This window comes from Solanum stenotomum, chromosome 2, assembly GCF_019186545.1.
Source record: "Solanum stenotomum isolate F172 chromosome 2, ASM1918654v1, whole genome shotgun sequence".
Lineage (NCBI taxonomy): Eukaryota > Viridiplantae > Streptophyta > Magnoliopsida > Solanales > Solanaceae > Solanum > Solanum stenotomum.
In genome coordinates, this window is record NC_064283.1 from 16,822,755 (window position 1) to 16,837,806 (window position 15,052).

At 33.4% G+C, this 15,052-nt stretch overlaps 2 pseudogenes; one reads left to right on the top strand and one right to left on the bottom strand.

The window, feature by feature from the left end:
* Nucleotides 1-3,342: 3,342 nt before the first annotated feature.
* On the bottom strand, nucleotides 3,343-4,576 carry LOC125855747 (bZIP transcription factor 17-like; annotated as a pseudogene).
* Nucleotides 4,577-5,795: 1,219 nt separating this feature from the next.
* On the top strand, nucleotides 5,796-7,569 carry LOC125855748 (bZIP transcription factor 17-like; annotated as a pseudogene).
* Nucleotides 7,570-15,052: the final 7,483 nt, after the last annotated feature.

Genomic DNA, 15,052 nt, shown 5'->3' on the forward strand with positions numbered 1-15,052 from the left:
AAAAATATTTGGTTCGATTTGCTATTCTCATGTTCCTTCGGTCAAAAGAAGAAGACTTGAACTGAAAGGTGAATTAGGGATCTTTATTGGTTATTCATCGCAAGCCAAGGGTTATAGAGTTTTCAACTTGCTACCAAAAGTATTTCAATTAAAAGAGATATGGTAGTGAATGAGCATTCTTATTAGAATTGGAATAAGGAGCAAATTGAGAAAGATATGCAAGTTTTTAGAAAGTGTGTCCGCTACCTGAAATCCAATCATTTGGCTTTGAAAATCAGAGGAAGATGAAGAATCGGACGGGGAATCGTCACTTGATTTACCAATTTTGAAGACAAGGTTCCTTTATGAGATATATCAAAGATGTAATGTTGCAATATCGGAACCAAATAGCTATCAAGAAGCATCAAGACATGAAGTTTGGATTCAAGTTATGAAGGAGGAGATTGGTATGATTGAGAAGAATGATACTTGGAAGCTAGTTGATAAACCCAATGTCAGAAACAGTTACAAAGAAAAGGAACAAGAACTTCAAGTCTACAAGGTGTAAACATTAGGAAATCACTACAGTAAATTGCTATGAAATCTGAATATTAAAATGAAGGATGAAGTTTTCTTGAGTTTTATGTAATTCTCTAATGTTTCATTACATAAGGTCTATAGATAAATTAAGTGAGAGAATTACAATCACATAATAAGCAAAATATATCACACTAAACTATGCACATATGAGGCTCACTAACCATCACTCATTTTAAATCAAAAGACTTGTCTACTACAAAATATCTACAATCTAGGAGTTTCTAGAGAAATCATAATTTCCTAATAGAAAGGTACTAGGGTAAAGTGTGTTTGTAGAACCAAATTTAATCCAGATAGCTCAGTCTAAAAATACAAAGCAAGGCTTATTGTGGAAAGTTACAAGCAAATTGCAGGTGTGGATTATGGAGCCATATTTGCACATGTTGCACGACATAATACAATAAGGCTATTTGCTTTGTCAGCTCAATGAAATTGGAAGTTGTATCATCTGGATGTGAAATTAGCATTCTTAAGTGGACAGTTGGAGGAGGAGATTTATGTCGACCAACCAGAAGGCTTTTATGTTCCAGGAATGGAGGATTAAGTGTACAAGCTTCATAAGGCATTATATGGATTTAAGTAAGCTCCTCGAGCCTGGTACAGTAAGATTAATGCTCATCTCATTTATTATGGCTTCAAAAGAAGTGAAAATAAAGCCATTTTATATGTAAAGAGGGCTAAAGAAGGAGATGTTCTTGTGGTGTCACTCTTTGTTGATGATTTTCTGTTAATGGGATGCAATGATGCTATGGTGAATCAATTCAAGCAAGAAATGGAGATCAAATTTGAAATGTCCTATTTGGGTGAAATGAGTTAGTTTGTAGGAATGGAGATTCATCAAGATACTTATTGATGAATTGCTGCTCAAATTACAAATTATTTTTGATGATGACAACATGAACCAAGTTCACATAACACAGACTAGACTTAAAATAAAAAGCTCGGAAGAGTTCACCTATTCAGATATAAAATAGGAAAAGTGTATCCAAAAAAGCAATCCAAGATTAATAAGAAATAAATAAAAGAAGACGAGTCCTAGGCGGAAAAGGAAGAAAGCAAACAAGTTCTATGAGGAAAATGATTAGTTTTTGAGGAAAACCAATTCCTTTCCTTGTAGATATCAATTACCAATAAATCTCTATAAAAGGACAAGGCCGAAAAAAGAAAAAGTTGTATTTGCAATATCAAATCTAAGAAAGTCATTCCAGTGGAGGCCGAGTTATTGAGAAGATCGAGAAAGTGAAAGAAAGAAGTACTAGAGTTAGGATTTCTTTCTAAAATATAGTGTTGCATTGGTTCGTCTTGAATCAGTGGTTAGTAATTGAGTTCTAAGAGAGAAAGAGAGAGTTTGAGAGAATTGTAACAGTAAGTGGGTTTGACTTCTTGGAGAGTAGAGTTGAGAGAGTGTTTGATAGAATTGTAACAAAAAGTGGGTTTGACTTCTTGGAGAGTAGAGTCTTCGATTATAGTTAATAGTTGAAGAGTAAAGGTACTAGAGCTAATCCCTTTAATTATTGAGTTGTAATCTTGAATTGTTCTTGAAGGTAAGAAAGTTGTAGTGTGGTTTTTCCCTTCCTTGAGGGAGGATGGTTTCCACGATAAATCATTGTTTTATTGTGTTACGTCTTTATTTAGGCAAACTAACAAGAACCTGGTTCTTGAATAAGAGATAAGGTTTCTTCACTTATCGAATCTTCATTTCTCAGATAAAATATGCAGGGGATATTCTTAAAAGGTTCAATCCTGTACCAACCCAATAGTTCACAATGAAAAGATTTCAAAGTTTGAAGGAGGTTAGGGCAGATCCAACAGTTTATAGAGGTCTAATTGGTAGTTTGTTGTATTTGATAGCAACAAGACCTGATCACATGTTCGCGGCAAGTATTCTATTAAGGTTTATGCTAGCTCCAAGTCAAGATTATTTTGGTGTTGCTAAATGATCATTGAGATATATCAAAGGAACTGCTGATTATGGTATTTGGTTTAAAAAGGAAGAGCAAGGGAAATTGATGGGTTATTCAGGTAGTGATTGAGCAGGAAGCTTGATGATATGAAAAGCACATCTAGATATGCTTTTACACTTGGGTTCAGGCATGTTTTAATAGAATTCAAAGAAGAAAGAAGTGGTTGCTCAATCTTCTGCAAAAGCAGAATACATTGCCGTTGCTGGTGCAACTAATCAAGCTCTATAGTTAAGAAAGATTCTGAGTGATCTGGAGCAAAATCTTTTTAAAAACTTTTATAGCTATATGTGTGTATGCCTTTTGTAATATGTCATATGAATGAAAAAAGCTTTTGCTAAACCTCATCTTTTTCTCTAAAGTTTCGAATACTAACAATGCCATCACCATCAGCATCAGCTGTCTCTCTTGGATCAACCTGAACATAAACTACCATGGAAGAAGGTGACTTGTTCACGCTGAAATTCTCTTCCTTCCCAGTATTCTGTACTAAGTATGTCAAAAGACATCCATTTTCTTATTTCTAATATTGTCCATTACGATCAAGATATTCTTTTATTTTCTTCAATTAATGTAGGAGCTAAAAATACGTTCATAAAAAAAGAAAAAAAAATCATAATTGTATTTCAGATAAAATATCAATTTTATTTGTATGTAATTTTACAACTCAAAGATATCAGTTTAACAATTAAAATGTGCATTAAGATTGGATGAATAAAGATCATCAATACTAGTCATTAAACTGTAGATTATGACATTCTAAGTGTGAAATATAGAGGCATAGAGAAAATAACTAGTAACTTTAAAAAGATTTGTAGTTGGCAATTCCTGCCTCTCCTTTTTTCTTATGAGCACTTCCATGAGATTCCATGGCTTCTCACTTGTCAATACAGACTCAATTATCAAATTCCCATCAATCTTAACAAGTGTATCATTCCTCGGAACATACAAATTGTCTGCCAGAGGATCACAACCACAACCCTCGTAAATAAACTCATCTGCAGCCTTATTGGTACTTTTCTGATTGCTTTCACCCTGACCTCTCTGTCCACAAAGTGAGATATGATCTTTTCCACCATATTTCCGAGAATAACCAGTCCCATTCACAGGCCCGTCAATAGTCAAAACTCTTCCATGATGTTTTTCAAAAAATCGACTCACAAGAATCTCCACTCAGAAATGGTTCCCTCATACCTCCATATCTCACCTTCAATAAAGGAACCAACCCACCAAAGAGAAGTGTAAAGAACAACACACCAACGGAGATAAACTAGCAACCTTCTTTGTTTTCACCTAACTCTTCTTTTTCTCCACCTTCTTGCTACTTTTTGACACGGGCGCTACTGCTTGTGGTTTCAACTTTGGAATGGGAACTAGTGGCACTTGTGATCCCTGTGGCTTTATCATACAAGGTTGTATAATGACATCCATAAGAAGAGGATGGGATACATTCCGGGGGGGGGGGGACTTGACGAGGTACACTAGTTGCTCCAAGTTGTGCCTTTACAATTACATTTTCCACCATTTCATAGGATATCTTTGCATTCAAATGTTGAATGAAGTATGCTAACTTTATACTATATTTCCTCAACATAATGCATTTTTATCTGCCTTGATAAGTGAACACTTTCTTTATTCCTAATTAATCTAGACATCCTCTTTTTATGCTCATAATTATTAACAATGTCACACAAGGTAAATATAGTGAATTTTTGGTGTTTGCTTAGATTATTCGAGTCGTCACTACCCTTCTTCCTTTTCAACAAATAGCTACAATTACTTATATTAGCATTGAGTTTATTTTCTACAACTCCACCTTTTACTAAATTACTTCCTAAATTTGGAGAAGAATGTACCAATTTGTTCGAATTTGACAGATTATTCAGCCCTTTTGTGAGATTGGAACCACAATTCAGAGATGGAACATTCAAGTACCCGGAGGCATACGTAGAAACCTGGTGCAACAACGGAGACACTTCATCCAAAAATCTTGAGCTACTCCAACTATGAAGTAGCCCTGGCGATGAAATGTCCATAACCATCAGACCTCCCACTGCCTAATGTCCGGCAAAATTGCTCATTTCCTCCAATGTCAACTTAACATTTCTAGTAGAATCACTAAAATTCCCAATCAATTCATTCACAGGTGGACATAAGAAATAAAAACCCATCTGGACTGGGTTCGAACCTGGAGCTTCCCCGAGACAAACTCCCGAGGTTGACTTAAATGACTCCCAGGTTGACCAAAGCTATTTGGGTCCATCTAATCTGATTTCAAACCTAGCTTTGACCCGAGACAGTTAGGCAAAATTAGGCATTTGAAATGCATCATCATTGATAGGGTTTGGAAAAATATCATCAAATGATGCATCAAAAATAATGTCATCAATTGAGAAATCAAAGTTCTAAAATTCCATAGAAAATTATCGATGTTTTTTTCCAGATGTTGCGGTCATGTGTAGGACATAAAAAGTATGTTGCGGTCATGTGTAGGACGTAAAAAGTATGTTGTTGTCATGTGTAGGATGTAAAAAGTATGTTGCGGTCATGTGTAGGACGTTTTCTAAAATTCAACTTTCTTTCTTAATTACCTGTTAGACTAGTGCTCTTGATTTAACTAGAAAGATTCATTTTTATAGGATATACTAGTCATTGAACTCTAGATTATGACCTTCCAAGTGTGAAATATAGAGGCATAGAGAAAATAAATAGAATTAAATAGTTCTTGGATCACATATTTACACCCTTTACGTCATTGAAAAATAACAATCTTTCCTCAAGGTCCGATCATCTAAAAGTGGATTCTTGTATCCATACAAGCTCTTATTGGTAAAATACACATAACCAACTGATGAAACTGTACAGAGAAGTAATAATACGCTCGATCAGCCACTGGTCCATCTCTATTCATGTATATCTAATGACTACGAAGGGGATATTGGTAAGGGGAATAGGTAACCTAGTACAACACAAACTACAACTAGGAGTCCTACAAATCTCAGACAATGAGTCCTACAAGTATACATACTATGAGTCCTAATAGAAACTACCTTACAAATTTATTTTTTGAAACTTTAAGAATCTTAATTTTTGTTTCTAAGATATGATATCTACAAAATCTAATAGATCAATCTCGAAAAATAAAACTATAAAAGAAAAGTAAATGATAGTTTCCTCTCTATTCCTACTCTGCCTCTCGCTAAATTTGTGATCAATTGCTAAAAAATTCCTCACCATACTTTTTACGCTGTACACATGACCGCAACATATCAAGAAAATATTGAGGATTTTCCTATGAAATTTTGGAACGTTGATTTCTCAACTGATGACATCATTTTTGATGCATCATTCAATGATATTTTTCGAAACCCTACCCATAATGATGCGTTTCAAAGCCTAGATACATGCATGCCTATCTAGGGTCGGATCCGGGTTTGGAGATCGGGTCAGATGGACCCAAATAGCTTTGGTCAACCGATAGGGAGTTTTGATGATACTTCTGGAACTATCAAGTCAACCTCGGGAGATTGTCAAGGGGAAGCTACGAGATCAAACCTGCTCCAGATGGACCCTAATTGCTTTAGTCAACCTACAAATGAATTAATTAGGAATTTTAGCGATTCTTCTAGAAATTTCAAGTTGACGTCGGGGGAAATGTGCAATTTTGCCGGCAATCAGGAAACAATAGTTGAGATGGTCAAGGACATGGCATCACCAGGGCTACTTCATAGTTGGAGTAGCTCAGGAGTTTTGGATGAAGTGTCTGTGTTGTTGCACCAGGTTTCTACCCATGTCTATGGGTACTTGAATGTGCCATCTCCGAATTGTGGTTCCAATCTCTCAAAAGGGTTGAATAATCTGTCGAATTCTAACAGATTGGTACATTCTTCCCCGAAGTTAGGAAGTAATTCAGTAAAAGGTGGAGTTGTATAACAGAAACTCAATGCTAATATAAGTAATTGTAGCTATTTGTTGAAAAGAAAAAAGTATAGTGAAGACTCGAATAATGTAAACAAACACAAAAAATCCACTATATTTTCCTTAAGTGACAATGTTAATAATGATGAGGACAAAAAGAAGATGGCTAGAAAAATTAGGAACAGTGAAAGTGCTCACTTGTCAAGGCAAAGAAAAAAAACATTATGTTGAGGAGTTAGAATACTTTATTCACCAATTCAACATTCGAATGCAAAGATATCCTGTGAAATAGCGGAAAATGTAACTATAAAGGAAAAACTTAGAGGTACTGGTGTACCTCTTCAAGTGTAGCCACCCACCAGGATGTATCCCCATCCTCCTCCATGGATGTCATATAAACCACCTTATATGATGAAGCGATGAGGATCACAAGTGCCATTGGTTTCCATTCCAAAGTTGAAACCACAGGCAGTAGTGCCCGTGCCAAAAAGTAGCAAGAAAGTGCAGAAAAAGTAGAGTGAGGTGAAAACAAAGAAGGTTGCTAGTGTTAGCTTCCTTGGTGTCTTGTTCTTCATGCTTCTCTTTGGTGGGTTGGTTCCTTTATTGAAAGTGAGATATGGAGGTATGAGGGAACCGTTTATGAGTGGAGATTCTTGTGAGTGGATTTTTTGAAAAACATCATGGAAGATTTTTTACTATTGACAGGCTTGTGAATGGGACTGGTAATTCTGGGAAATACGGTGGAAAAGATCATAGCTTACATTGTGGCTAGGGAGATCAGGGTGAAAACAATCAAGAGAATACCAATAAAGTTGCAGATACATTTGTTCACGTGGGCAATGGTAGTGATTCTCTGGCAGCCTCTTTGTATGTACTGAGTAATGATAAACTTGTCAATATTCACGAGAACTCGATAATTCAGTCTGTATTTGCAAGTGAGAAAGCCACGGCATCTCATGGAAGTGCTGATAAGAAAAATAGTGAGGCAGGCCTCGCAGTTCCTGGAGATTTAGCCCCTGCTGTCCCAGGTATCCATCCTTGCCTTTATCGAAGTCTTGCAGCGGGACAAAGGACTCTTGGATCCGAAGAGACAGAGAGACAACTCTGTTAGCCGAATAGAAGAAAAAGGGAAATTACAATCCTATTTTGCTGAACAAAGACAAATCTAAATACGTAAAAACAAAAAAAAAACAATTGGACAACTTACCTGGGCAAATTAAAGCTTTGTAACGTCGGTGAATTAAGAGTAGAATGATGGTGGATAAGAATTTGGAACACAGCAAGAACCGCACAACAGGCAAATCTACTCATCACATTTGAAAACAGAGACATCACCTCAAATATCAACCCTAACCACAAAACATGAAATAAAATCTTTATAACAAAACGGGAAAAAACTTTATATTATATATACAAACACAGTAGAAGGAGAAAGCTTACTAATCAGATCCACTGACAAATAAAGATTAGAGAGATGTCTATTGTACATTTGATTTGTGCCCTTTAGAGTAAAAAATTAAGGAATTAAAAAATCTAACTTGATATAGGAATATTTTTTTTTTCTTTCTAAAATCCTATTATACACAATTTGAAAAAGAAGCAAACTTTACCAACCACATTTTCACAAGTTACAATTATATTATTATAATTTTTCAGACCGGAAGTTAATAATTTACTTTGAATATGTTTTGTTCTTTGTTCAATTTGACTGTGGCCTTTCATCTTATAAATTTAACATATTGAATGTTGATATTTCAATGAAAGTATTTTGTATTCATGTGAATTTTACGGTCTTTTTGAAGATTCCTATTCATTTAATGTTTTCAAGTTTTAGCTTATCACACAGGTAAGTAAAAATATATTTGATCTCTTTTTTAATCACTATATAATTGTAAAAAAATGAAAACCCGTAAAAACTAAAGTACCGACTAAAATCAAAACCGTAAAAACCAATTTTATGTAGCTTTGATTTGGTTTTAAAATTTAATAAACCGACAGAATTGATTTAGTTATTTTTTGTTATGAAAACCTAACCAACCTATATACACCCTTAATCATTATGAATAAATAGTTGTCAAGTTTTTAATTTGAAAAATTCTGATGAATAGAGCTATATGTGGTAACTCTCCAATTTGAAAAAAGAAAAAAAATGAAATTTAATTATTTTAAGGTATAAATTCATAAACAATAACAAATTACCTAACTAATGAATAAGTGAAGTGTACGTACTTTGCACATGTGTATCACGTTAACTAACGATAAATGTATATAAAAGAACAAATTATTGTGTGTATGTTATATTATTAAGTACAATTTTAAAAAAAAAAAAGATAACGTAAATTTCTAAAGATAAAAAGTGTACATAAACACCCCCAAAATGCATAACTTAGGTTAGAGTATGGAAAAGTGCAGAAGATAGTTGAAATCTATAGAATTTTGTGTTTCACGGGAACTCATAGATAGGTCTCGTAGTTGAAACTTCAGTAATCAGGAAAATTATGTTAATGATTACGACTATGGCAAGATGCTCATTTATTGATTAAGAACATGTTTGACATTGTTGTTAAGAGGCCAGAAACACTTATTTTGAGAAAAAAAATACTTTTGTTGAAAAACTAAGTATTTGGCAAATCAGTAAACTGTCTTTTAAAATGGAAGCAGAAACAATTTTTTGTTGTTGGAAATAAGCTAAACATTTCTGCTTTTTAGAAAAGAGAAGCAGAAACAAAAATAAAATAAAATTTCAAGACTAAAATATTCTTTTAGTATTTACATATTTACCGATATATTTCTTATTAATTAATTAGCATATTTCATAAAGGCCTTTCAGTTATGTTGATTTTTCTCGGCCCACTAACAAGTTGTGTGACATTGGTGTAGGCATCAACGTTGGGCCGAGGTTGGGTCATAACAATACTCCCGTTCTCAATAAGAACCTTGTCCTCAAGGTTCACGGCAATAAAAATGGAAATAGCATGCTCCTCACCAATAGGTTGTCATTGTATCCCTGAACCACCACAATAGGTTGAACAACCTTGAACCATTTACAAGTCACAATACCTGTAACAGAGATGCACTCAAAAGCACGCATACAACTAATATTGATCATTGGAAAAACAATAGTATCAACCCAAAATGAGATCTCATTAGTAGAAATATATATCATTGTCAAACATCAATATGCACATTGGTCTTTTGATACATTTTGATGCATGCTCCACTATCCCTTCAACAGTTAAATGTTTGTCACCCCATGAACCAAGTGGTTCCTTCAATGGCATTGTGATTTTCAAATAAGTTTCAAATAAAACCAAATCACGACTCACTATTTGGGATGAAGGTTTTACACTCAACATAGGCATCTCCTTAGCTCCCAAGGCAAATGTGAAAGTCTTAATTTAGACGATTGTAAAAATGTTTGCACTAATGTTATCTGAATTTTTTAAAATAACATTATATTACTCATTCAAAAAAATTAGCGTTAAAAATAATGTGTCGGAACAAGTTCAACTAATTGCTTTTTTTTTCAAGATCAATTGCTTATCGACTTGTAAAAAAATGACTAATTCTTTTCGTCTTCTCCGTACTCCTTAATTTTTTAAGCAAATTTGTGTGTATATATATATATATATATATATTGATTAAATTACCTTTTATTCAATAATTATTTTTATACTCCACTTTATAGAGTATATTTTTCTACTACTTTTTATTTTGTCATTGGGATAGTAAATTGATCTTCAAGAATATTAAAGGTAAGCTCTTATTTTAATTGAGTCATAGGATTTTTAATCTTGGACATGTATATTAATTTTTCGGAAATCAAAAAATCACAACTTATAGTATAACCTCTTAAATGTAATCACTCTTTTGGATTTCTTAAAATTAAATCAATTCTTGTTACGAAGAATGTTTTCCTTCTTAGTATTTCGATGGTTGCTTATATGATCCTATTTTTTCTCTCTAGGATGTAATTGACTTTTTCCTGTTTCTTGTCATTAAACAAAGCTCAACAAGACTATTGATCATTAAAAAATATTTCTTAGGCTTAGTCAATAGTCATGTTTTAATCATTAATAAGGATATGAAATGTTGAAATACCAATAGCTTAGACTTTTCTTAATAAAGAATATGAAAGTNCTTTTTCCTGTTTCTTGTCATTAAACAAAGCTCAACAAGACTATTGATCATTAAATAAATTTTCTTAGGCTTAGTCATATTTTAATCATTAATAAGGATATGAAATGTTGCAATACCAATATCTTAGACTTTTCTTAATAAAGAATATGAAAGTCCAAAAGAATCTACCAATCTTATAAAACTGAACTATTGAGTAATAACAAATATTTCCAGCAAAATGAAAATGAAAAGATAAATTTAATTCTTTTTTTATCTAAATAAGATCAACCCTTTAATGAACTAACAGAGATTTCAATAGCCATAAATTTTCAAAAAGACTTAGCTAATGTCGAGAAAGAAATACGTAATACTTGTGAATTTGCAAGATGATTCCTAGAGAATGCTTGTTAACATGCAGGAAGTTTTGGAGTTCAAATTATCACAAGAGACAACAAAAAATTAAGTAAAGTGAATAATATAATATTTGATGACTCCTGTGGATTCTTTAGCTTCATTCTCATGTGTTTATTAGATCAATTTGTTAGAAAATGAGATATTTCTAGATGGTTTTTGTTTAATGGTTCTTTTTAAATATTATGTTTAGTATGTAAAGGAAAGGTAGTCCTTGTTTTATGAAATATATTTTGTAAGAAAGTGTACAACAACCAGAAAGCTTTTATGTTCCAGGAATGGAGGATAAAGTGTACAAGCTTCATAAGGAATTATATGGATTTAAGTAAGCTCCTCAAGCCTGGTACAGTAAGATTGATGCTCATGTCATTTATTATGGCTTCAAAAGAAGTGAAAATGAAGCCACTTTATATGTAAAGAAGGCTAAAGGAGGAGATGTTCTTGTGGTGTCACTCTATGTTGATGATCTTATGTTAATGGGAAGCAATGATGCTATGGTGAATAAAGTCAAGCAAGAAATGGAGATCAAATTTGAAATGTCCTAGTTGGGTGAATGAGTTAGTTTGTAGGAATGGAGATTCGTCAAGATACTTATTGATGAATTTCTTCTCAAATTACAAATTACTTTTGATGATGACAAGATGAACCAAGTTCAAATAACACATACCAGATTTAAAATAAAGAGCTGGGAAGAGTTCACCTATTCAGATATAAAATAGGAAAAGTGTGTCCAAAACAACAATCCAAGATTAATGAGAAATATAAATAATAAGACGAGTCGTAGGTGGAAAAGGAAGAAGGCAAACAAGTTCTATAGGGAAAATGATTAGTTTTCGAGGATGACCAATTCCTTTCCTTGTAGAAATCGATTACCAATCGACCTCTATAAAAATACAAGGCCGGAGAAAGAAAAAGTCGTCTTTACAATATCAAATCTCAGAAAGTCATTCCAGTGGAGGTTGAGTTATTTAGAAGATCGAGAAAGTGAAAGAAAGAAGTATTAGAGTTAGGATTTCTTTCTTAAATATAGTGTTGCATTGGTTCGTCTTGAATCAGTAGTTATTAATTGAGTTCTTAGAGAGAAAGAGAGAGTTTGAGAGATTTATAACAAGAAGTGGGTTTGACCTCTTTGAGAATAGATTTGAGAGAGAATTTGAGAAAATTTTAACAAGAAGTGTGTTTGACTTCTTGGAGAGTAGAGTCTTCGATTATAGTTAATCGTTGAAGAGTAAAGGTACTAGAGTTAGTCCCTTTGAATATTGAGTTGTAATCTTGAATTGTTCTTGAAGGTAAAGAAAGTTGTGGTGTGATTTTTCCCTTCTTTGAGGGAGGAAAGTTTCCACGATAAAATCACTGTTTTATTGTGTTATGTCTTTATTTAGGCAAACTAACAAGAACCTGGTTCTTGAATAAGAGGGAATGTTTCTTCATTTCTCAGAGAAAATATGTAGCGGATATTCTTAAAAAGTCCAAGCATGTACCAAACCCACTAGTTCACAATGAAAAGATTTCAAAGTTTAAAGGAGTGTAGGGCTGATCCAACAATTTATAGAAGTCTAATTGGTAGTTTGCCGTATTTGATAGTAACAAGACCTGATCTCTTGTTCGCGGCAAGACTTCTATTGAGGTTTATGCTAAATCCAATTCAAAATCATTTTGGTGTTGCTAAACAACGTTGAGATATATCAAAGGAACTGTTGATTATGGTATTTGGTTTAAAAAGGAACATCAAGGGAAATTGATGGGTTATTCAGATAGTGATTGGGCAAGAAACATTGATGATATGAAATTCAAATCTGGATATGCTTTTACACTTGGTTTAGGCATGTTCTAATGGAATTCAAAGAAGAAAGAATTGGTTGCTCAATCTTCTGCAAAAGCAGAATACATTGTCGTTGCTGGTGCAACTAATCAAGTTCTATGGATAAGAAAATTTCTGAGTGATCTGAAGAAAAATCTTATTGAATCTACTGTCATTAAGGTTGACAACAACTCAACAATATAAAAGTGAAGTTTCATTTTATCAGGCAAGCAGGGAAGGATGGGGAAGTTACACTTGTTCATTGCACTTAGATCAATAGTTTCCAAACATAATGACCAAGGCTCTTCCTAGGAAAATGTTGAAGTTCTAAGGGCTACGTTGGGAATATCCAAGAAAAATCTCAAGGAGGAGTGTTAGAAATGAAATATTTCTAGATACTCTTTTGTTTAATGGTTCTTTTTAAATATTATGTTTAGTTTGTAAAGGAAAGGTAGTCCTTAGTTTATGGAATATGTCTTGTAAGAACATAGACTAGTGGTTCAATATGTGTGTATGCCTTTTGTAATATGTCATATGAATGACAAAAGCTTCTGCTGAACCTTATCTTTTTCTCTAAAGTTTCGAATACTAACAATTCCATCACCATCAGCATCACATGTCCCTCTTGGATCAACCTGGATAGATACTACCATGGAAGAAGGTGACTTGTTCCCGCTGAAATTCTCTTCCTTTCCAGTATTCTTTACTAAGTATGTCAAAAGACATCCATTTTCTTAATTCTAACATTTTCCATTACGATCAAGATATTCTTTTATTTTCCACAGTTAATGTAGGAGCTAAAAATACGTTAGTAAGAAAACAAAAAAAAATTAATCATAATTGTATTTCAGATAAAATATAAATTTTATTTGTATGTAATTTAACAACTCAAAGATATCAGTTTAACAATTAAAATGTGCATTAATATTGGATGAATAAAGATCATCAAGCCTCTTAAAAGATCATCAATACTAGTCATTGAAGTATAGATTATGACATTCTAAGTGTGAAATATAGAGGCATAGAGAAAATGACTAGTCATTTTTAAAAGATTTACTCAAACATGACTAATGTAGTTAGCAATTCCTGCCTCTCCATTTCTCTTATGAGCACTTCCATGAGATGACATGGCTTTCTCACTTTCAAATTGAAGAACACAAGTAGAAGAAAGGGATGAGAAGCAAAACTATAAAGATCCTCAAGTATTGTAGGCTTCATGAAAATTATATCAACATACATGTCGTCAAATCCCTCTAATTTGTCTAGACAAGATATTATAAAAAGAGTTGGCATCAAAATGCCTCATTGGTAGGGCACGTGTGAAACATGGAGCCGACACTATAGATTCTGGACCACCAAAAGAAATCAGTAAACAGGGTTTGTCCTTAAAGTGGAATTTCGGAACAATTCCCTTTTCTTTGGGTGTTTCAACGAGCACCCTGACCAGTAACAATGTTGACGTAGCATTGAATACCTTGCAAGCTTCATTGGACATTGTGTCGTACACTGGGTCCATATTTGAATTGCCTGATTCCATAGCTAGGATGAAGTGTGCCAACATGTCGAGCAACCAATTGTGAGATGCCCCTTCCCAGGCTATTTTTGAGTCATCCCCCACTGCTATAACAATTTGAGCCCCTTCCCAAGATATTGCTACCTTGAGCCCCAATAATAGAACGATAACCATTCTTATCAAATTCCGTTGCATATAATCACCGTACTTCTTAAGCCTGAACATGAACGGTATAAAGTGAGAAACATGTTGCCTAGTGTCAAACCAATGACAAGTGGGTAAGCCATATGTCGTGCTCTCACACATTGTGAGGTCCCCAAAATCAACCAAGAGATATGATAATGTTTGTCATAAGTATTGATTTTATTTCTTAAGACTTATGTACATGTCTTTTCTACATGAATCATTCTCAACGTAGTTGGATGAACCAATACCTTTAGTGTAAATTATTCAATTTTTTAAAATAAGCTAATCTGATATATCTAAGAATTGCATACATAATTAAGAAAGAGGAACGTCTCCCGTTCTCGGAATAAAAATGATATCTCCAAGGAAAATGTGAAAGTCATAATTTAGAAGATTGTAAAAATGTTTGCACTAATGTAATCTGATTTTTTAAAAATAACATTATATTACTCATTCAAAAAAATTAGCGTTAAAAAATATAATGTGTCGGAACAATTTCAACTAATTGTTTTTTTTTTCAAGATCAATTGCTTATCGTCTTGTAAAAAAATGACTAATAAACTC